The sequence below is a fragment of the Papio anubis genome, chromosome 6, assembly GCF_008728515.1.
Source record: "Papio anubis isolate 15944 chromosome 6, Panubis1.0, whole genome shotgun sequence".
NCBI lineage: Eukaryota > Metazoa > Chordata > Mammalia > Primates > Cercopithecidae > Papio > Papio anubis.
The window spans coordinates 161,026,410-161,051,147 of NC_044981.1; the positions used below are offsets into that span (position 1 = coordinate 161,026,410).

A 24,738-nucleotide genomic window follows, 5' to 3' on the forward strand; every position below is an offset into this window, starting at 1 on the left:
CTTCCAAACCCCAGAATGGTAGATCCACCAGGAACTTGCACCCTGTGCTTGGAAAAGCCACAGGCACTCAACTCAAACCCACAGGAACAAGCACGGGGCTGCACCCTGCAAAGCCAAAGGGGCTTGGGAGCCTGTGCCTTGCAGCATTATGCCCTGGATGTGGGACATGGAGTCAAAGGAAATTATCCTAGAGCTTGAATATTTAATGACTCCCCTACTGGGTTTTAAACTTGCATGGGGCCTGTAGTCCCTTTCTTTTGGCCAATTTCTCCCTTTTGAAATGGGAATGTTTGCTCAATGCCTATACCTCCATTGTATCTTTGGGGTAAATAACTTGTTTTTTATTTTACAGGCTCATAGGTGGAATGGTTTTTCCCTCTCTCAGATTAGACTTTGAACATAAAAGTTAATGTTGAAATGAATTAAGATCTTGGGGGACTGTTGGGAAGGCATGATCATATTTTGCAATGTAAGAAGGAAATGTGATTCTGGATAAGCCCAGGGTAGAATGATGGAGTTTAAATATTTGTCTCTGCCCAAATCTCGTGTTGAATTGTAATCCCCAAAGCTGGAGGAGAAGACCAGTAGGAGATATTTGGATCATGGAGACAGAACCCTTATGACTTGGTGCTGTCTTCAGAGTAGTGAGTGAGTTCTTATGAAATCTGTTCATTTAAAAGTATTTGGCACCTCCTCCCCACTCTCTCTTGCTTACTTCTGCTTTTGCCATATGATATGCCTGTTCCTCCTTCACCTTCTGCCATGATTGTAAGTTTCCTGAGGCCTCACTAGGAGCAAAGCAGATGCCAGCACCATGCTTCCTGTAAAGTCTGCAGAACTGTGAGCCAGTTAAACCACTTTTCTTCATAAACTTCCCATTGATATGGTTTGGCTGTGTCCCCAGTCAAATCTCATTTTGAATTGTAACTCCCACAATTCCCACGGGCCATGGGAGGAAACCACTGGGAAGTAACTGAATCATGAGGTCTGGTCTTTCCCAAGCTGTTCTCATGATAATGAATAAGTCTCTAGAGATCTGATGGTTCTAGAAGGGGGAGTTTCCCTGCACAAGCTCTCTTTTTGCCTGCTGCCATCCATGTAAGACATGACTGGCTCCTCCTTCCCTTCTACCATGATTGTGAGGCCTCCCCAGCTATATGGAACTGTAAGTCCATTAAACGCTTTTTTCTGTATAAATTATCCAGTCTCAGTATGTCTTTATCAGCAGCATGAAAACAGACCAATACACTCATTTGGGGGTATTTCCTTCTAGCATTGCAAGAATGGACTAATACACTCATTTAGGCATTTCTGGTTTACCCAACAAGCATGTTGTGGCAATCAAGTGATTATTGTTTGAAGACAGTAGGAGTATATGTTTTGGATCCTCCCCAAATTGAGTTCCTCATGACAGGGTCATATAGGTAGTTGTTATCTGCAAATATACTTTTGTTTGAGTGCATCAAAGAACTTTCTTTGGCACATTAAGCAAATATGTGGGCTAGAAGTAGCAGATATATGAGACTACCAAGTCATCTAAATTAAGATTGCTTTAAGGTTTTCCTTTTATCTAAAATTTTATATTATTTTATTTTATTTTATTTTAAGTTCCAGGATACATGTGCAGGACATGCAGGTTTGTTACATAGGTAGACTTGTGCCATGGTGGTTTGCTGTGCCTATCAATCCACACCTTGGTTTTAAGCCCAGCAGGCATTAGCTATTCATCCTGATGCTCTCCCTCCCCCCACACACTGCCCACAGGCCCCAATGTTGTTTGTTTCCCTCCCTGTCTCCATGGGTTCTCATCATTCAGCTCCCACTCATAAGTGAGAACATGCGTTGTTTGGTTTTCTGTTCCTGTGTTAATTTGCTGAGGATAATGGCTTCCAGCTACATTCATGTCCCTGCGAAGGACATGATATCATTCCTTTTTATAGCTGCATAGTATTCCATGGTGTATATTTACTACATTTTCTTTATCCAGTCTATCATTGATGGGCATTTGGGTTGATTTCATGTCTTTGCTATTGTGAGTAGTTCTGCAATGAACATATGCATGCATGTATCTTTAAAATAGAATGATTTATGTGCCTTTGGGTATATAACCAGTGATAGGATTACTGGGTCAAATGATATTTCTGGTTCCAATTCTTTGAGGAAATATTACACTGTCTTCCACAATGGTTGAACTAATATACATTTCCACCAATAGTGTAAAAGCATTCCTGATTCTCCACACCCTCACGAACATCTGTTGTTTCTTGACTTTGATAATCACCATGTGACTGGTGTGAGATGTTATCTCATTGTGGTTTTGGTTTGCATTTCTCTAATGATCAGTAATGTTGAACTTTTTATTCTATTTTTCTTGGCCACATAAATGTCTTCTTTTGAGAAGTGTCTGTTCATGTCCTTTGCCTACTTTTTAATGGGATTATTTTTTTTTTCTTATAAATTTGTTTAAGTTCCTTGCAGATTCTGGATATTAGACCTTTGTCAGATGGATAGATTGCAAAAATTTTCTCCCATTCTGTAGGTCATTGGTTCACTTTGATGATAGTTTCTTTTGCTGTGTAGAAGCTCTTAAGGTTCATTAGATCCCATTGTCAATTTTTACTTTTGTTGCAATTACTTTTATCTTGAGCATTGCCTTACACCCCCCAAAACACTATCTATAGACTTTAGGATACATGGTGCTTTGAGAAGCATGCAAATAATTGTTTACATGCATTACACTCAGGTTTGAGTTGACGAAGACAGCATAGTGTAAGTGGTGGCAGAGAAGGTGACTAGCACTCATTAAATACCCAGCACTAAGTACTAATGAAAAACATGAGCTATTTAATTTTTAAAATATTCTTATGTAGGTAGTCTTGTTTATTAATGAGTAAATTGAGGCACAAAGAGATTAAGTAACTTGCTGAAGCCTAGATTTGAACTTAAGACTATGGGCTACTTTGATTGTCAGTTCACTCATTGATCCAATTTTCTCATCTGAAAAAATAATTGCTAATAATCCTACATGCACAAGAATGTCATGAGTGTGAATTAGAGGATGTCAGTGTCTGAGACACACAATAATTGCAAAATAGCGCTTGTCACATCAAATCTGGCATATCTCTTCTCCAAAATGCATTTAGCCTAGGAAAATGGTATGAGATTTCAGAAAAAGTATCTACAATGTGTGTTAATAAAGATCCAGTGGTAGTAAGAACATCAATATATGACACACTTTTTCATTATGATGTGTTGTGATGGTTCTATTTGCAATGTCTAATGGAGAAGAGTTATTTTAGTGCTTATCAGAGTTGTTAGAAAGGCCCTTTGGGACTCTGAATGCTTAAGTTTCTTCATTAACTAGAAAGATGGAAATCTGCCACTGGGCACTAAACGTATATTAATAAATCACTCAAGAGGATAAGGTCACTTCTTCAGTTTTATTCTCCAACTCTTAGGTGTTTAAATGTGTTGATATAGAGGGAAATGTCTGCTCTGCTCATCAAAACTAAGAACTTGTTAATACAAGTTAGCTCAGTAGTGCCTCAGAAAAAATTAAAAAGCCCTGTTATTTATCCACAGCGCAAACATCACTGGATTGTTCCACATGTTCCTAAGATACTTAGAGTCATTCTGCCAAAATAACTTGACATATATTAGATTAATTATCCTCCTCCTAAACTGATTCATTCTCTGGCATTTTCTGTCATAGTTACTATCATGAACCATCTAAAAACTCAGGCTAGATCCCGTGAGTGGTTTTCAATTCCACTTCTTGCCTCATCTACAGTACCAAGCAATAAATCGACATATTTTGTTTTCTCAGAGTTTCTCTAGTCCTGTTAATGTCACTAAAACCATAGTACCAATGTCCTTAGTGAGAGAGATAATATACCTTGTTTAGACTGCTCTAAGGGCAACTTAATTTATCTTCATGCCTTGGGCCTGGTCTTACATCTGCCCTGCACACTGCAATTGGAGTGATCCTTCAACGTGCAAAGGACCATCACACTCTGCTGATAGAATACTTTAATGCCCACAGCAGAGTCTGTAGTACATTGGAGTCACACAATAAATACATGTCCAATAGCATGTTGAACTGACAGATGTGAATGGGATACATTTTAGCCATGCCAACTTCCACAACTGCATTTAGTGATGAATGAATGTCTATTCCCAAACCTAAGAGAAAACTCAGGGATGAAGATCTAGATTTGATCATTGTCAATTTGTAGATGAAAATGAAGGCCATGGTAGCCAGTGTGATTGACTAAGAAGCTATAAATGTTTCTATAAAAAGGGAATATCCACCATTAGCCATCAAATTATTTCCTATTTGATTCTGGCCTATGATATTATAAGCTTATAAGTTTACAGTACTTTCTAGTTAACAGAGAAAGAGCACATATATTAATTTACCTGAAACTTAACACTGTGATAGGTTAAATTTTATAGTTAATGCAAGTTAGTCCCAGAAAAGTTTAGTGAGTTGTCCAATATATTATGGCTAGAAATTGGTAGAACGTGGACTCAATTTCTAAGGTGGGGAGATCTTAGAGTGCAGTCATCTTCACTACCTTTTATGTATGTGATAAGTTTTTGCTGTGTCCCCACCCAAATCTCATCTTGAAATATAGTTTACATAATCCCCACATGTTGTGGGAGGGACCTGGTAGCAGGTAACTGAATCATGGCGGTGATTACCCCTATCCTACTGTTCTTGTGATAGTGAGTTCTCATGAGATTTCATGGTTTATTTAAGAGGCTTTTCTTTCTTGGCTCAGCCCTTCTTCCTGCTGCCATGTGAAGAAAGATGTGTTTGCTTCTCATTCTGCCATGATAGTAAGTTTCCTGAGGCCTCCCCAGTCATGTGGAACTGTGAGTCAATTAAACATGTTTCCTTTATAAATTACACAGTCTTGGGTATGTCTTTATTAGCAGTATGAGAATGGACTAATACAGGTAATTTGGTACTGGGTAGTGGGGTGCTGCTCTAATATACCCAAAAATGTGAAAGCAGCTGTGGAACTGGGTAACAGGCAGAGGTTGGAACACTTTGGAGAGCTCAGACGACAGGAAAATGTGGCAAAGTTGGAAACTTCCTAGAGACTTGGAGGGCTCAGAAGACATACATGTGTGGGGAAGTTTGCAACTTCCTGGAGACTTGTTGAATGGCTTTGGCTAAAATGCTGATAATGATATGGAAAATGAAGTCTGGGCTGAGATGGTCTCAGATGGAGGTGAGGAACTTGTTGGGAACTGTAATAAAGGTGACACTTGCTATGTTCTAGCAAAGAAACTGATGGCATTTTGCCTCTGCCCTAGAGATCTGCAGAACTTTGAAATTGAGAGACATGATTTAGGTTATCTGGCAGAAGAAATTTCTAAGCAGCAAAGCATTCAAGAGGTGACGTGGGTCTTGTTAAAAGCATTCAGTTTTATGTATTCACAAAGAGATGGTTTGGAATTGGAACTTATGTTTGAAAGAGAAGCAGAGCATAAAAGTTCAGAAAATTTGCAGCCTGATGATGCAATAGATTAAAAAAAATTTCTGAGGAGAAATTCAAGTCAACAGCATAAACTTGTCTAAGTAATGGGGAGCCAAATGTTAATTGTCAAGACAATGGGGAAATGTCTCCAGGACCTGTGAGTGGTTTTTGTGGAAGCCCCTCCCATCACAAACCTGGAGGCCTGAGAGGCAAAATGTGGTTTGTGTGTTGGTGGGCCCAGGGCCTTGCTACTTTGTGCAATCTCAGGACTTGGTCCCCTGCATTCCAGCCAAGGCCAAAACAGGCCAAGGTACAGCTCGGGCCATGTCTTCAGAGGGTGCAAGCTTCAAACCTTCACAGCTTCCATGTAGTATTGAGCCTGTGGGTGCAAATAAGTCTAGAATTTAGGTGAGGGAACCTCCACCTAGATTTCAGAGGATGTATGGAAACACCTGGATGTCCAGGTGGAAGTTTGCTACAGGGCTGGAGCCCTCATGAAAAACCTTTGCTAGGGCAGTGTGGAAGGGAAATGTGGGGTCTGAGCCCCCACACAGAGTCCCCACTGGTGCACTGCCTAGTGGAGCTGTGAGAAGAGGGCCACCTTCCTCCAGGCTGCAGAATGGTAGATCCACTGACAGCTTACACCATGCACCTGGAAAAACCTCAGGGACTCAATGCCAGCCTATGAAGGCACCCAGAAATGGGGTTGTACTCTGCAAAGTCACAGAGATGGAGCTGCCCAAGGCCATGAGAGCCCACCTTTTGCATCAGTATGACCTGGATGTGAGACTTGGAGTCAAAGGAGATCATTTTGAAGCTTTAAGATTTGAATGCCCCACTGGATTTTGGACTTGCATGGGGTCTGTAGCCCCTTTGCTTTGTCCACTCTCTCCCATTTGGAGTGGGAGTATTTACCCAATGCCTGTAATTCCATTGTATCTAGGAGGTAAGTAACTTGCTTTTGATTTTACAGGCTCATAGACAAAAGGGACTTGCCTTGTCTCTGATTGGACTTTGGACTTGTACTTTCGGTTTAATGCTAGAATCAGCTAAGACTCTGGGGGACTGTTGGGAAGGCATGATTATGTTTAGAAATATGAAGACATCAGATTTGGGAGAGATCGGGGTTAAATTATATGATTAGGCTTTGTGTCCCCACCCAAATCACATCTTAAATTGTAGTGACAATAATCCCCACATGTCATGGGAAGGACCTGGTTGGAGGTAACTGAATCATGGTGACACTCACACCCATGCTGCTGTTCTTGTGATAGTGAGTGAGTTCTCACAAAATATGGTGGTTTTATAAGGGATTTCTCTCTCTTTGCTTGGCACTTCTTTTTCCTGCTCCCACGTGAAGAAGGACATGTTTGCTTCCATTTCCTCCATAATTACAAGTTTCCTGAGTTCTCCCCAGCCATGTGGAACTGCAAGTGAATTAAACTTCTTTCCTTTATAAATTACCCAGGGTCAGGTATGTTTTTAATGACAGCATGAAAGCAGACGAATACAGTACATATGCTAAAGGTGTTGATTTTGCACCAATTGGTCAGATTTGGAGACACTACTGCATGGTTGGCATTGTGCTTGGAGCTGTAATGCAAAGATAAGCGTGGCCCTGCTCCTCTGGCTCAATGTGAACATAAATAACTAAATATAAAACAATGTGCAAGTGTCATAGTAAAGATATGGACAGGAGATTTCAGAACCATAAAGGAACCAGCAGTGACAAATAGAGGAGTGGCACAGACGAAGGTTATGAAATGCTTCTCCACCTGATGGGCCAGCCATCCACAGTGTCCATTTCCATCCATGTTCACCATTGATAGAAACATGTCCTGAGCATGGACATCGGGGTGGTGCTATTCTAGGTGTTGGCAAAATGGCAGTGAACCAAAAAGTCAGCATTTCTTCCCTCATGGAGTTTAGATTCTACTTGGAATGCAGAGAAAGAAAATAAACAAAATATCAGATGTTAATACTTATTATAGAAAAAATTAACACATGAAAATAAGTGAATCAAGTTAGGAAGGATCACGTATAATTTTAACAGAATCGATCACAAAAGGTCTCACAGAAAATATGACTTTCATCAAATATGTTGTATCCATTTGTTATTGTTGCCTTAACAAATGATCACAAATGCTTTGGCCTAAAACACAAATTAATTACCTTTCAGTTCTAGAAATCGGAAGCCCTAAATCAGTTTCACTAAAAACTCAAGGTCTCAGCAGGGCTGTGTTCTTCCATTTCCTTACCTGTCAGCTTCTAGAGTCTGTCTACATTTCTTGCCTTGTGGCACCTTCTTCCATCTTCAAGACTGACAACCCTGAATCTTTGAATGTTTCTCTGAACTATATTTTCTTTTTTTTTTTAATTTTTATTATTATACTTTAAGTTCTAGGGTACATGTGCATAACGTGCAGGTTTGTTACATATGTATACTTGTGCCATGTTGGCGTGCTGCACCCATCAACTCGTCAGCACCCATCAACTCATCATTTACATCAGGTATAACTCCCAATGCAATCCCTCCCCTCTACCCCCTCCCCATGATAGGCCCCGGTGTGTGATGTTCCCCTTCCTGAGTCCAAGTGATCTCATTGTTCGGTTCCCACCTACGAGTGAGAACATGTGGTGTTTGATTTTCTGTTCTTGAGATAGTTTGCTGAGAAAGATGGTTTCCAGCTGCATCCATGTCCCTACAAAGGACACAAACTCATCCTTTTTTATGGCTGCATAGTATTCCATGGTGTATATGTGCCACATTTTCTTAATCCAATCTGTCACTGATGGACATTTGGGTTGATTCCAAGTCTTTGCTATTGTGAATAGTGCTGCAATAAACATACGTGTGCATGTGTCTTTATAGCAGCATAATTTATAATCCTTTGGGTATATCCCCAGTAATGGGATGGCTGGGTCATATGGTACATCTAGTTCTAGATCCTTGAGGAATCGCCATACTGTCTTCCATAATGGTTGAACGAGTTTACAATCCCACTAACAGTGTAAAAGTGTTCCTATTTCTCCACATCCTCTCCAACACCTGTTGTTTCCTGACTTTTTAATGATTGCCATTCTAACTGGTGTGAGATGGTATCTCATTGTGGTTTTGATTTGCATTTCTCTGATGGCCAGTGATGATGAGCATTTTTTTCATGTGTCTGTTGGCTGTATGAATGTCTTCTTTTGAGAACTGTCTGTTCATATCCTTTGCCCACTTTTTGATGGGGTTGTTTGTTTTTTTCTTGTAAATTTGTTGGAGTTCTTTGTAGGTTCTGGATATTAGCCCTTTGTCTGATGAGTAGATTGCAAAAATTTTCTCCCATTCTCTAGGTTGCCTGTTCACTCTGATGGTAGTTCTTTTGCTGTGCAGAAGCTCTTTAGTTTAATTAGATCCCATTTGTCAATTTTGGCTTTTGTTGCCGTTGCTTTTGGTGTTTTAGATATGAAGTCCTTGCCCATGCCTATGTCCTGAATGGTATTACCTAGGTTTTCTTCTAGGGTTTTTATGGTATTAGGTCTAACATTTAAGTCTCTAATCCATCTTGAATTATTTTTCGTATAAGGAGTAAGGAAAGGATCCAGTTTCAGCTTTCTACTTATGGCTAGTCAATTTACCCAGCACCATTTATTAAATAGGGAATCCTTTCCCCATTTCTTTTGTTTTCTGAGGTTTGTCAAAGATCAGATGGCTGTAGATGTGTGGTATTATTTCTGAGGACTCTGTTCTGGTCCATTGGTCTATATCTCTGTTTTGGTACCAGTACCATGCTGTTTTGGTTACTGTAGCCTTGTAGTATAGTTTGAAGTCAGGTAGCGTGATGCCTCCAGCTTTGTTCTTTTGGCTTAGGATTGTCTTGGCAATGTGGGCTCTTTTTTGGTTCCATATGAACTTTAAAGCAGTTTTTTCCAATTCTGTGAAGAAACTCATTGGTAGTTTGATGGGGATGGCACTGAATCTATAAATAACCTTGGGCAGTATGGCCATTTTCATGATATTGATTCTTCCTATCCATGAGTATGGTATGTTCTTCCATTTGTTTGTGTCTGACCTATATTTTCATTGTTACAGATCCTTCTCTGACTCTTAAGAGCTTCATCCTTTCCTTTATAACTACCCTTGTGCTTAGATTAGGGTTAATTGAATAATACAAGATAACCTCCCATTTCATGACTCAAATCTGCAAAGTCCCAAAGGCCAGAAGATAACATATTCACAAATCCCAGGGATTAGGACATAGACATGTTTGGTGCTGGGTGGGCATTATTCTACCTGCCACATACATGAAGGAGTGTAAGGGAGATGCATGCAGCTCATCCGGGATGTGCATTCCAAGCAGATTGAATCAAAAGTACAAGGATTCTGAGGCAGGGCTGTGTCTAACTTTTTTTTTTTTTTTTTTTTTTTGAGATGGAGTCTCGCTCTGTCATCCAGGCTAGAGTGCAGTGGCTGGATCTCAGCTGCAGTGGCTGGATCTCAGCTCACTGCAAGCTCTGCCTCCCGGGTTTACGCCATTCTACTGCCTCAGCCTCCCGAGTAGCTGGGACTATAGGCGCCCGCCACCTCGCCTGGCTACTTTTTCGTATTTTTTAGTAGAGACGGGGTTTCACCGGGTTAGCCAGGATGGTCTCCATCTCCTGACCTTGTGATCCGCCGGTCTCAGCCTCCCAAAGTGCTGGGATCACAGGTTTGAGCTACCGCGCCCGGCCGCTGTGTCTAACTTCTAAGGCATGGTAAGGAATCAACGGCTTGTACAGAGGGACCACAAGGGAGAGGCGTGTGAGAGAAGGCCAGACAGGTAACATGGGGCGCCAGATGATGCAGGATAGTTTAGGTTGTTGTAGAGATTTGGGCTTGAATTCAAATGAAGTCAAATAAGATGGGATAACTATGAAAGGTTTTGCACAATTGATGGGCATGTTCAAATTTATGCTTTAAAATAATAATCTGGATGATATCCTGAGAATGAACTGTGCAGGGGCACGTGTGGAAGTCAGGCCACCAGAAAGGAGATGACTCCCACAATGCAGCTGAGATATGACGGCCATGGAGGCCAATGTGCTAACACTGGTGATGGGAAGGAAAAGAGATCGGTCACAGTTACAAAGCTTTTTAGCTTGACAAACTAGCAGGATGTGTAGACGCTTGCAAGAGGAATGTGTTTCTAAATACAGAGTGGGCCAAGGGTGCAGTTCTTGGTCTGGTGAATTGGGAAAGCCTATTCAGATTTCAAATGAAAATGCTAAAAAGATGGGTGGATCTTCAAGCCTGTAGTTCAGTGGCGAGATCCAGATTGGAAACAGAAAGTTGGGTGGTCTTTAGAGCCATGAGATTAAATTGTCAAGCTTTTGGTAAAGAAGAGATTATTGCACCAACCAAGCTCTGGGGCCCTCCAATTAAGTGGTTAGGGGAGGGATAGGAGGAAAATCTGGCAAGTTAACTGTAAAGGAATGGCAGGGTAGAAAGAGCAAAGAAGAATTTAGTGTCAGGTAAGCCAAGTGCAGAAGGAGTTAAGGGAAATGAAGATTGAACATTAGATTTACAAATATGCAGTGAATCCAATTGATGGAATAGGTTGGCAGAAGCCCAAGTGGCATAGGTTCAAGGATTATGGGGGGAGTAGAATCAGTGGTAGCACCTATATGCAATGCTTTTGATAAGTTTAAATTTAAAGAGTAAGAAAGCATTTCTAAAGAGAAAGAAAGTACCTCTAAAAAGTAACTGAGATAATAGAAGTCAAGTAAGGCTATGTTTGTTTCTTGTAAATTGAGTGAAATAATGTTTGCTGACAGGAAACATCCAGTGAACCTGGGGAAATGGATCATGCAGGAGAGGGTGAGAATAGTAGCTAAGGTGATGACCTTGACTTAGCTATGGCATGGGATTGAGTGCACCAGTAGAGGATCTGACCGTGTCTGGGATTATGGGCCATGTAACCATAGCAAGAAGAGAGAAGGCAGAACAATGGGCAAAGATGAGTGTATGTGGTGTTAGGAAATCATTAAAGCGCTCTTCTTATTTTTTCAGATTCTTTCAATGAATTAGGAAATAGCTGAGAATAAGAATAGGATGACGATGTTGGAGTTTCCAGGAGAAGATATAAGATTTATCTGGGAGAATTGGAGAGGAAATCACCTAAAAAATATAATAGAAATACTAGCCTTGATGAAGGATGCAGTTAGGTCATTGTTTATTAATGTACAGGGGAGTCAGTTAACAAGATTGTGTACTCTACCCCCAGGTTAATCATCTTCACTTGTACAGGCATAGGAGGGCAATTGCATTTAAATAGGGTGAGGGTTTTGTCAAGCAAGGATGATGTAGGTTTCAATTCTAGGTGATTGCATGTTTTCTGCCACCTAATCTTTAGTAAAGTATGAACTAAAGTGTGAATTCCCCCACTCCCTCTATTTGTCATAATCTAGGGATAGGTTAGGGCAGAAAAATATATCATGACTCAAATACAAAAAGGCTGGTCCTAAAGTCCCTTGACACATTTTCACAAAATCCTCATTAATTTTTAGAACTCTATATCATAAAATCTGCACAGATATGATGGTCGCTTGCTGAAGGTGCTCGATCAATGGTAGGAGAAAGGATTTTCAACAGCAAGCAGAGTTAAGAAGTAAATTTATTTTCTGAAGTTTTATAATCCATTGATTTAAAATTATGTAATGTATCACATACTTACTTGACTTACTTATAGAAAGGTATATAAACAATCACATACTAAGACACCATCTAAGGTCTTATCGAAACAAGATGAGCAGTTAGTGAAAGGTGCATCATAGAAGAAGGAGATTATTGATATTCTTGAAAATAGCAGGAGGGTCAAAATTTATTTCCTATTACCCATACCTGTATTTTCATTGACAATTATACCTAAAACAATTAGACATTGATTTACATCTTGCTATTATATCATCTTACACAATGGTGATCTCAACATTTAAATTGTATAATGTGTTTTCATTATTAGTGGTATATTTTTCATTAAAAAACATCTACTTTCTTTAAATAGATGCTTTATAAGACATTGTTATTTCTAGGCATTTTCCACTTCTACAAACAAAAATAATTTGTAAACATTATCTCTAATTTTATAATATGAGTCTAGAAATTGAGATATTCAATGTACAACTTAGAAACAGCTTTTTTTTCTAGGCTCATATCAGTCCCATATAGAGAAGCATGCATGTGTTAGATGCTTTAGTGGCTTACTCAATTAAATACAACGAATCCAGCATCTGTGACTCCTCCCTACTGACAGCTTGACTCTAAGATTCCTTTTATCATTGCTTCGGATAACCATCTCTTTCAACAGTCTAAGCATCTGACTTGGATTTTAAAACACAGGTAATATTTAAAAGTATAGAGCCCTCCTCATTTGCTATAAATTCTGATCAAACCAAATATAAATGGGAAGCAGATTAAGAGCAAAGTCACAAAAAAATCAACTTTTGAGTATAACAAGATAAAAGGAAGTCCTACCTATTTTTTAACACCTGCAATTTGGTTATATATTGTTGTATTAGAGTTGATAAATTTGAGTACCTGCAGCTCCACATCTGGTTAATTCTAATTTAAATTCCAATAAAGGCATTGGTTGTCTGGTTAAAACACTCACATAAAATTGGGTGGTCTTTACATAGTGAATTGTTGCCAGAATCAAGATGGTCCACAACTGTGTACCAGTTGGTCACACAAATAACTTTATATTGCTCCTTATAGAATATGTGCATGTCAATTACAGATGCTGCTGTTTTCATATAGATTAAATGAGTTTCAGTACTAATTTCACTGATTTATAAACTGTGACAATTTTATAGCCTACTTTAAGTACTCTAGGCTCATTGGGAAAAGCAGCTTCCATTTAGAACTATGCGACATGTACAAGCTTCTTTGCAAATATTCTTCAGACCATGTGCATCTGTGTGGTATGCTAAACATGCCAATGATTCATACCTGGAACTGGCTCAGATTAATGTCCATTGAGGGGAAAGAGAGGTCAATGTAAGTTAAATAAATAAGGCAGTTTCAAATGGAAAATACTCACTGAGAAGTTGAAACGCCCAACAATTTCATTTTCTGGCTACCTATACAGGAGGGCGAATATCCTTTAACTGTGATTTAAGCTTTTGCTTTTTTGTGTTGTAGTTGATGAATACTTAGCATAGAGTAGCACGGTGGAAAGGGCCCTGGTGAGGAGACACAAGACTCTTCATTGACTACCCAGAGTGACCTTCTTTCCTACCCACAGTCCCCATCCACCCCACCCCTTTCTATACCTTATAAACCATCCCATTGCCCTGGGGAGGATGGGTTTCCATGGCCACATGCAGGTGAGGCTGGGCCTCACCCCTTACTTCCCTGCATTACTGCAGACAGCTCTGCCATGGCCAGTCATGGTGGTGATGATGGGCCATCCATCACACATCCACATCGTGGAGCAAGCAGGGATTCTTTCTTCATCTGACTGATTTATAACTAAGCAAAGCACTCTCCTGGGTGATGGCATTTATACTAGAATTTTCACAGCTCCCACAGAAACAGAGATCATGTCATAAAACTCAGAAGCAAAGGAGATTGTCTGAACAAAGGCGCCATGGGAGAACTATGCACTCCTGGTGCTTAGGCATGCAGAAAGCATTTTCTTAAGGAGCTCTGCTATAAATTTAAAATACGGCATGTCTGGCAATTTCAATTTTTAACATCCAAGTCCTTAAAGAGAAGCAGGGCCAGACTCAAGAAAGAGAAGGAAGGTAAATTTTGGATGCAAATGAAGGCCAGCTGCAGTCGTGGGGGAAGGGAAAGCATTAAGATAAATGTGTCTGCAGAAGGATTTACAGCAGGTCATTTCAGGTTATTCTCTGATCTGGAAGAACTCTCCACAACAGTACCTGGGAGTGATGTGGATATACTTTGATTGTCAAAGAAGGCTGGCCTAGTGTTTTCTTTTAAGAAAGGCCAGTTTTATTGTTATCACAAAAACCGCAGATGTCAATTCAGGACAAGGGAAGATACTTGGATTCAGAGCTAATCAGTCTAATGATGTATCTGTGGGGTGCTCCGTGGCAAGGGGAGGGGAGGCTGAAAGCGTAGCCAAACTGCTGCTGCCCTGTCCCGGCAGCTGTGCCCTCTGCAGAGACTCCAGGATGGCCTGGCTCAGAGCCTCCTCCTAGGATGTTCCCCTTTGGATCACTGGGCAGTGGGAGCTGTCAGATAAGATTCAGAAACACAAGAAGCACGATGCTTATCTCCAACAAGGCAAGCCAGGAGGAGGCTTGGAAAATTGATTTGCTGCCCTCTGAGACTCAGTGGAGTGAACCAACAATATAGCAGACTATTTAGAAATCTGAAAGATAATGTCAGCATATTCTGAGCAAAGATGCCGCTAACAACAAAGAAAGCACATTTCCTTCCAACCTCCACTAAGAAACAAAGTCAAGCAAGTCAGATAGAAGCTAGGCCTGTGTTGCTGTTGAAATAGTTGGTTATAAATAATATATTATTCAAAGAAATATTCAGTATTATCAACAGTGACCAAAGTTAAAGTAAACCTTATGAGACCATAATGCATAAAAAATAGCCACAACTGGCTAGACACCAGAATGGCTATTTCACATCCTGTAGGTAGAAACAGAATGTTTAAAACGATTAAAATGATTCTACTCCTAGCTGGACAGGCCTTTCAGCAGGGCCTGAGATTATAGCATTCGTAGGAATACAAAGGGAGATTCCATCCAAGGCAGCTCCAGCTGCCAGCTCACTTCAGGGTGCTGGGGAGATCTGTCCGGGCCTAGACCACTGTCCATCACCACCCATAACAATTAGTCCAGGCTGGTTTTCTCAAAGTTGACCACAGTGCATGGGCTCGATAGGGACTTAGGAGGTTGAATCAATAAGACTTGGCTACAGATTGGATGCAGAGGCTGAAGGATACAGAACAGTTACAATGATGCCCACTTGCTTTCTGACTTGGGTAATGCAGTAGGAAGTGGTGCCATTCACCTAGATATGGGACACAGGAGGAGAAGCTAGTTTGTAGAGGAGATTGCTGGTCATGATGATCATTTTAATTTTGGACATCCTGAGTATAAAGCACCTCTGAGATACGAAAATAAATGTGATTGGTAAGAAGTTGAGTTCTATGGTACATTCGACCATGACAAGGTGAAACAGAACAGAGAGTAGTGTAGACAAGAGAAGCACAATGCTTTTCCCTAAGGGTCAAAACTATCCCACGTGGACAACTCTGCTTCACACCCTTTCCTCCCTGGGGAAGCACATCCTCCACTCTTGATTTGCAAGGAAAGCGTCATTTGCTAGTGGAGCGTCTCCTAAGTGCCCCTTCTCTGTGGAGCGGATCTCCATCTACTTTGTGTCTCGGGAACAAAGATTCTTCCCTGGGACATCTCTTATCTTTCTATTCTCATTTTCCTCATTTATACGGTGACTCTTAATAATTACATCATAGAGTTTTTATGAACATGAATTGAGATAACATTGGTTCAGGACCTCAAGCAGTGCCTGGAACATAATAAGTCTTAATTTAGCATTTCTAAAATAAAATAAAGAGTCACTCCAGCTAACTCTCACTGAGCAGTTATGATGAAAGGATTGGTTTAGTAACTTATCCGAGCTCACAATGCAGAACAGGAAGTTAAAAGAGACCATGCTGTTAAAGGCAGCGCGAAGGTTCGTTGGGACATAGATTCATATATGCATGTCCATGGTATTCCTGTAGCAATGGGGTTGACAGAATTAGTGTATCTTTTTGAAAGAAAATTGCTTTAACACTTCTAATTTCACCATAAGTATTAAAATATATTTTTAGGGGCGCGGCAGGGTGGCTCACGCCTCTAATCCCAGCACTTTGGGAGGTTGAGGCAGGCGGATCATGAGGTCAGGAGATTGAGACCATCCTGGCTAACACGGTGAAACCCTGTCTCTACTAAAAATACAAAAAATTAGCTGGGCATGATGGCGGGTGCCTCTAGTCCCAGCTACTCAGGAGGCTGAGGTAGGAGAATGACGTGAACCCAGGAGGCAGAGCTTGCAGTGAGCCGAGATTGCGCCACTGCACTCCAGCCTGGGTGACAGAGCGAGACTCCAGCTAAAAAAAAAAAAAAATTTGTTGATTAGTGAGATCTGATAGCACTGGGACCCTATATTTTACTCAAATAGGTAGAGTTACTACATAATAAATCTTAGATTAAAAAAAAACCAGCAAATATCATACTTATAATCTTGCCAACAGTGGTAGCTAAGAGGTCAGCTGAAAGATGAATATTTTACTGATTATGTCTCCTAGAAATTATGTTGGGGATTTGCAAGTATTTTAGGAAATGGGAAAACAATCTTCCTCTTGGCATTTTAGGGAATATTACTTTGGTAGAAGTTATCTTAATTCTCAGAACAGATATCTAATGGAAAGACCAAGGCTTCCTGTAGCAATCACCAATCAAGTTTAAAATAAACCATACCCCAATTTCTGATATTATTTTGGAAAGTGTAGATAATATTAACAAGAAAGTTACAAATTATGACTTAGTTACATGTAGAAAAAACCAACATCCTTGTCTTTTTTATATTGTACCATTGGTTTTATATTCATCTCATCTTAAAACTGTAGGTATGTTGTATTTTTGTATAACATATATACTTTATTAATTATTTTTCAGAAAATTAGATTAGTCTTTTTCTATATCTATAACCTGTGGTTTTTGTTATAGATCCCTGATTTTGTTATAGATCCCTCAAGTGCATTTTAAATGGCTATTTTCAGTTCATCATAAGAACAAAATCATTTGAGCAATATCACATTATTACAATGTTTTATTGTTTCTATTTTGTAAAAGTTTTAAAGAAAACTATCATGAATTCAAGTGTAGCAAAATACTAGCACAGATTTTAATATTTCCTCAAGATAAATTTCAAGATTTGTTATTTTTTCAAAATACATTTGGTATTCTTTCAATTTTGACTTATTGCTTTAATAAATTAAAAGATTTTATTAAATATTATCAATTTTCCACAAAAAATGTAACATGTACCATTCACCACCTGCCCCTGGCACTCTAAAACTATGACTATTTTATATGCTTGATATTATCATTAAAAATATTTTGGTAAATGGCAAATTAATGGTTAAATTTTTCATGTATTTCTTTTCATTATAACATTTATTTTGTATTATAGGTTTGTGCCTCTGTCTTTTCCCAGTAAAATGATTATATATTTAGTATTGAATTCATATTTATGTATATGACTCCGTATGTAAATTGTCATAATAATTTTTGACAATTTGCATTTTCTTTCATATTTTTATTCATTTTAAATGTATAGAACTTTAATTTTTATGACATTTGGTTTTTTGAGTTCTCCTTTATCAGTTTTTCAATGTCTTTACGCTACAAAATGACTTTTCACTCTTTTATATTTTCATCTTTCATATTTAACTCTTTAATTTAGTTATACTTTATTTTTACATCAAATAAATGATAGAGTTCTTATTTTATCCATCATGAAATAAACAGTTGTTTCAGAAATACCTATTAGATCATGCAGCTTTTCTCTAGACATTTGAAATAGATGACATGTAGGTACAGATTTTTACAACCTTTTTTGTTACACCAAAATAAAAGGAACAGAAGTAAAAATAAAAGTAAAATAATGAACTGTATACTATTAATGCTGATGTTTCTTGATTGGCATTGTTGCCTACTGGATCATTTGTGGTTTCTCTCTTCCTTATTCTCCATGCTGTTCCATCATCAAATTAAATCCTGACTTTCTACCTTTAGAAAGGCTCTCAAATCTGTCTACTGTTCATCTCTTTCTAACACTCTCATTCACCATGATTTCCCCCCGACCAACTTCAACTGCTGTCACTAGCTTCCTGTCTTGTCAATTTTGACTATATTACATTTTTACTAAGCGTAGCTTTTGCTCTGTGTTTTTGTAGTGCATTTCCCACATCACGGTTTGCAGATATAAATTTTTCCAAGAATACCTGAGGATTATATTATTTTTTAAATGCTATTATTAAAAAGTCAGAAAATAACACATGTTGACAACATTGTGGAAAAAGACTTACAGACTGCTAGTAGAAATGTAAATTAATTCAGACACTATGAAAAGTACTTAGGAGATTTCTCAAAGAACTCAAAACTACAATTCAATCCAGCAATCCCATTACTGGTTATACACCCAAATGAATATAAATTGTTCTACCATAAAGACACATACATTCATATGTTTATTGCAGCACTATTTGCAATAGAAAAGTCATGTAATCAGCCTAGGTGCCCATCAGGGGTGGACTTCATAAAGAAAATGTGGTACATATATATCATGGAATACTATGCAACCATCAAAAATAAAATCATGTCCTTTGCAGCAGCATGAATGCATTACCTTATGCAAATTAAATAGCAACAGAAAAAGCAATATCGTATGTTCTCACTTATAAGTGGGAGCTAAACACTGAGTACGCTTGGACATAAAGAGGGGAACAATAGACACTAGAACCTACTTGAGGGTGGAGAGTGGGAAGAGGATGACGTGAAGAAACTAATTATCAGCTACTATGCTCACTACCTGGGTGACAAAATCATTTGTATACCAATGCCCAGTGACACATAATTTATCCATGTAACAAACTTACACATGCACCCCACTGAATCTAAAATAAATGTTGAAATAGAAAATAATTTCTACCAAGCTCTATTTGTCCTAGACAAATACAGTGTTTACTATTTTCAATGTCACCACTTCCAGCAGCAAAGAATAGGGCCAGTTCATCCTGAGTCTTTCTGGAGGGTGAAGACATCCCTACTTCTCTCTTTTCAGATGGTGATGACTGGTGAAGACCCTCCCATCTGTCATTTGACCTTCCTTGATGATTTCTTCCTCCTTCCCCCTCCTTTCTCTTCCTGTTTGTAATTCTCAGCCAGATGATATTATTGTCTCAGGGAGCAGTCATTACAGAAGATATAGAAGAATGGGATTGATTTATAAAACTTTTAGTCATATAAGCAGATAGACAGAAGAATATTTTGTAAAAACTTAAATAAGGCTTAGAATATGTTAAGCCAAATAAAATTCCATAGTTAAAATGGCTAGAGTTCAATAATCTTACATTTTTTAAATGTAAGGCCATAAATATTGTTAACAATAGATTACATTACAAAAGAATGGTTTATTTATTATTTATTTATTTAGTTAGTTAGTTAGTTAGTTATTTTTGAGATGGACTCTTGCTCGTTATTTTTGAGATGGACTCTTGCTCTGTCGCCCAGACTGGAGTACAGTGGTGGGATCTCGGCTCACTGCAATGTCCGACTCCCGGGTTCAAGCAATTCTCCTGCCTCAGCCTCCTGAGTAGCTGGGATTACAGGGGTGTGTCACCACACCCGGCTAATTTTTGTATTTTTAGTAGAGACGGGGTTTCACCATGTTGGACAGGATGGTCTCGATCTCCTAATGTCGTGATCCACCCCCCTCGGCCTGCCAAAGTGCTGGGATTACAGGTGTGAGCCACCATGCCCGGCCAAGAATGGTTTATTTTAAGATGAAAAATGTTTTAACTTTAAAGTATATCTTCTATGTTTAATCAAAGCCGAATCACTCTAAATTCAATGTATTATGCAATTAATCTTGAAATGTTTTCATTTGTAAAGTAAATGCAATTTGTCATCAAATGTGAATAATACTAATAGCAGCCTTTTAGTTACACGTTTTCCAGGTAATAATTCTGAATAAGTGGCAGTGAATTTGTACAGTTTTTGTCATCTGCTTCTATATCGACGTGTGTATGGTGGTACCATGGAATTTGAGTGATGCCACTGTAAATGCATACATTTCCTTTGGGACATGTTAGGAGGAAGGATAGCAAAGAGCTAAATAACTCTAGAAAATAGAAAATGGACAGCTGAACACCACATACACATTGCAGAGGAAAATGGCAACTTGAATGTAATTGGAGAAAGAAAAACTAAGAAAATTTAAGAAAAACAAAGGGCAGGACAGTAGATCATAAAATTCAATGTTGTGTTTTAGTAACTTAACAAAATAATTTGGAAATGTATTTTAATCCTGTTTAGAATAAAAGAGTGCCGCTCACTGCCAGCACTCATGCATTAGGTAGGTGCAAAAGTATTTGTGGTTTTTACATTACTTTTAATGGCAAAGACCACAATTACTTTTGCTCCAACCTAATAGTTTTACATAAACATGCTCTTTGAGGTTGAAGCAAGTCTGATTGATTTTCAATGTGAAGATAAAACACATAAAATTGTTCTTGGAGTTATTTCTAAACAGAACTAAATCGGAATCATCTGAATCAGCAGAATCATCTATTTCAGAAAAATCGAATTCATCAAACGACTCTTCAGCAACAACTGTTTGAGAACAATGTCAACATATGCATAGGAATGCTATGTTTTCTAGGATTTGAGGTTTTCAACAATCAAGAATTACTATATTTTGTAAATGGAAATACTGCTACTGAAAACAGAAGGCTATAGAATAATGTCCTTTTTTTCCTCAAAGTCAATACACTAGAGGGATGCAAAAATAATAATAAAAGTGAGCTATTCTGCAGCAAAGTTATCTCGGGGTAAACGCTGAAGCCACAAGCACTGCCAGGGAGTACTCTCAGGGCCAATGGGGAAAAGGTTAAATAGTAAAATGGGAAATTATGAAAAACAGAGGAATGAGGAAAAGTTTGTCTTACAGTATTAAAGTGTATTTTAATACTATAGTGGCTTTCTAATGCTTTATTCTTTTTCTATGATTTGAATTCTAGGATTCTCTTTTTTTCATACATTTCTCCTTAAATATTTGTTGATTTCTGGTTGCGCACACATCTGTCCTATGGGGGCTCTCATCACTTCATGGTGAGCAGTGTTTCTGATGATCACATCCACCCTGGCTCCAGTTTTTTGGATTTGGGAGTGGGTGTGTAGTTGTTGCCTCAGTGGGTAGTTTCTGAATATGGGGACCCCTTGCATGGGCAGCCACCAAGGATACACACCATTGTCTCCGGGCTTCCTGCCCAAATGCCCACACTCGCTGCTCAGATTCAGGACCTAGGGCTTCGTGCAATTTGTTTCTGCTGCTTGATCCAGGCCAGGGGAAAGCGTTAAGAGAAAAGGGGAAAGGTTGAGTATCTCATTTGCTTAGCTTGATTTTGATGTGGTTCTCTGAACTCAGAACAACCCAGAACTGTTTGCCGTTGACATTGTGAGCGCTGTTCTTTTTTCTGTCAATTCATACACGTGAGCTCCTGTATTTCTCAGAATTTCTCCGAGTTTCTGATTCATTGATGTAGCAGTTTCCTAGGGATACAGTAAGAAATCATTAAGAACTCTGTGGCTTAAAACGACAGACATTTATTTCCTCACAATTCTGGAGGCCAGGAGTCTAAAATCAGGTTCATGAAGCCAAAACAAGCTGTGGATCTGGGCCATGTTCCCTCTAGAGCAGGGGTCCCCCAGCTGTTACCAGTCCATGGTGTGTTAGGAACTGCGCAGCACAGCAGGAGGTGAGCTGCAGACAAGTAAGTGTAGCTTCATCTGTATTTACAGCTGCTCCCCATCACTCGTATTATCACCTGAGCTCTGCCTCCTCTCGGATCAGCCACAGCATTAGATTCTCATAGGAATGCAAACTCTATTGTGAACAACGCATGTGAGGGATCTAGGTTGCACTCTCCTTATGAGAATCTAATGCCTGATGATCTGTCACTGTCTCCCATCACCCCCAGATGGGACTGTCTAGTGCAGGAAAACAAACTCAGGGCTCCCACTGATTCTACATAATGGTGAGTTGTATAATTATTTAATTATATATTACAGTGTAGTAATAATAGAAATAAAGTGCACAATCAATGTAATGCACTTGAATCATCCCCAAAACCATTCCCCTCCCCCAGTCCGTGGAAGAATTGTCTTCCATGAAACCAAAACAGGTCTCTGGTGCCAAAAAGTTTGGGGACCACTGCTCCAGAGGCTCTAGGGGAGGGTCCTTCCTTGCCTCTTCAAGCTTCCGGTGGCTGCAGGCATTCCTTGAACAATTGGATGCATCACTCCAATCTCCACCTGTGTCTTCACATGAACTTCTCTTTGTGTGTCTGTCAAATCTACCTCCACCTGCCTCACGTAAGTACGTCGAGATTACATTTAAGGCGTTTAGGGCATACCCATATATTCCAGAATAATGTTCTCGTCTCAAGATCCATAATTTATGCACATTTACAAAAACCATGTAAGGTATTATCTATCTTTAGGTTGCAAGGATGAGAATCTGATACCTTTGGGAGGCACCATTCAGCACACCATACCTAATGATTCTCTTTTTGGGTTTTCAGTTTTCTTATGAATTTATTTTTCCTTTCTCCGTTTCATTTTTACATTACTTACTAGGATTAATAAAATAAAAATATGTATTTTATATTAAATATATATTTGATTAAAGATAATCATAAGATCATATATATGTATTATTTCTTTATGCATATATTTCATCTGCCATCTTACCCAATCCTGTAATATAAAACACAATAATTAAATCTGTATACTGTAGAAACTTTAATGAAAATATAGATCCATAAATCAGAGTAGTGAAAACTCTGAAAAACACAGAAATACACTCAAGCATATGTAGGAATCTTGTAACATGATATGAAAAAAATCAAATAAGCATGGAAATGATGAGTTATATTTATGATGTGCTATGGCAATTGGCAAGCTATTTGGAGACAACAGGGCAATTGAAGTTTCCTCCCCTCCCCTCCCCTCCCCTCCTCTCCCCTTCCCTTCCCCCCCCTTTCTTTTTTCTGTCTCTTGATTCTTTTTACAGATTTAAGTATATATTTACAGATTTAAGTATAAAAATATATGATTACCAAAAAGAAACAGACAAGAACAAGGAATGAATTTATGTATATATTGAAATAAATACTACATTTAAATATTATTTAAATAAATTTGGGTATTACAAATTGAAACAACAGTGAGATAAATTAGGTCAATTGCCAGATTGTTAAAGATAAAACAGACAAGATGCAGACTGGTGAATTTCTCAGTTATGATTCTTTAGGTATCCAATGACAGAAAACCCAACTAAGAGTAGTTTAAACAATAAAGGCACTTATTATTTCAAACCATAAGAAGCCCCCAAGTCTGCAGTTTCAGAGTTGTTCCAAAGGCTCAGTTGTGATGTTGAGAACTCAGGCTCTTTGCACGTTTCTGCTATGATGACCTTAATTTAATAGACTGATCCTGAGACTGATCCTGTTGCTTGTTCTTTGAGTTCCAGGCATCAATGACAACCAAATATACATCCAGAGGCATGTATTTTTTATTAGAGAAACCTTCCAGAGGCCTCCAGATTATTCCCTTGCAGGTCCCAATGATCTTAATTTGGTAATAGGTGAATGTCCTGGCTTCAGGAGAGTCTGGGGAACCTGTTTCTGGCACTGGCACATTCAGGCTTTGAAGGGGAGTCAGACCCTTCAAGGGGACATCCAAAGTGGTGTTCCTGAGAGTTCATCAGTTTGCTTAATTGAAAAATAAACTTTGCAATAGTAATATATTACCTATTCGTGAGAAAAAATAATAAATATTGCACATTTAACAATAAAAATAGAATGAATACTGCTTTTGCTATTTTTCTTCCCAATTTTTGAACATAAAATGTATGCATTTATTTAAAATAGAAAAAATAGATATCACACATTAATAAATACATAGTTTTTAATGATAAGAAAATCCTTATTGATCTTCAGGTAATGGTGTGACAATAACCACTTCCCAGGAAGATTCCCTTTAATAGCAGTTGCAGACAAAAAAGGAAGTGATGGTGTGACAGGACTTTTGAAAAGAGCCGTTGGTGTCATCTGCTTGCTGTTGAGATGCCATTGGTTTACACTTTCGTTTCAGCTAATACCTCTGCAGCACCTCTCCATCAATAGTGAGTAACCTTTGTTTAATGTGATTTATGACATTTTCCCAACATGAAACAAACCTTCAGTGAGTCATTTTCCACCCATTCATTAGGACCTATGGCCCTCTGTTTGTTTCATGGAACTACTAACCAGAGCATTCCTTGAATATCACATCACATCGTCTCTAAACATCAGTGGCTCAAAACACCAATTCCTCCATGTATAAATCAGCACTTATAAGAATGATTCATTTTCTAAGAATCCTCTCTTTGGGTGTCTTCTAATACTAA

The 24,738-nt window shown here is 38.7% G+C and overlaps 1 long non-coding RNA gene across 2 annotated transcripts in view; it reads left to right on the forward strand.

The window, feature by feature from the left end:
* The first annotated feature begins 23,419 nt into the window (after nucleotides 1-23,419).
* The window catches only part of LOC108585649, a 39,031-nt gene continuing 37,712 nt past the window's right edge, over nucleotides 23,420-24,738 (forward strand). For both annotated transcript variants that reach the window (XR_001902255.3, XR_001902254.3), the window contains exon 1: nucleotides 23,420-24,474. This is a non-coding gene — a long non-coding RNA (uncharacterized LOC108585649). The remainder of the gene's footprint in view (nucleotides 24,475-24,738) is intronic.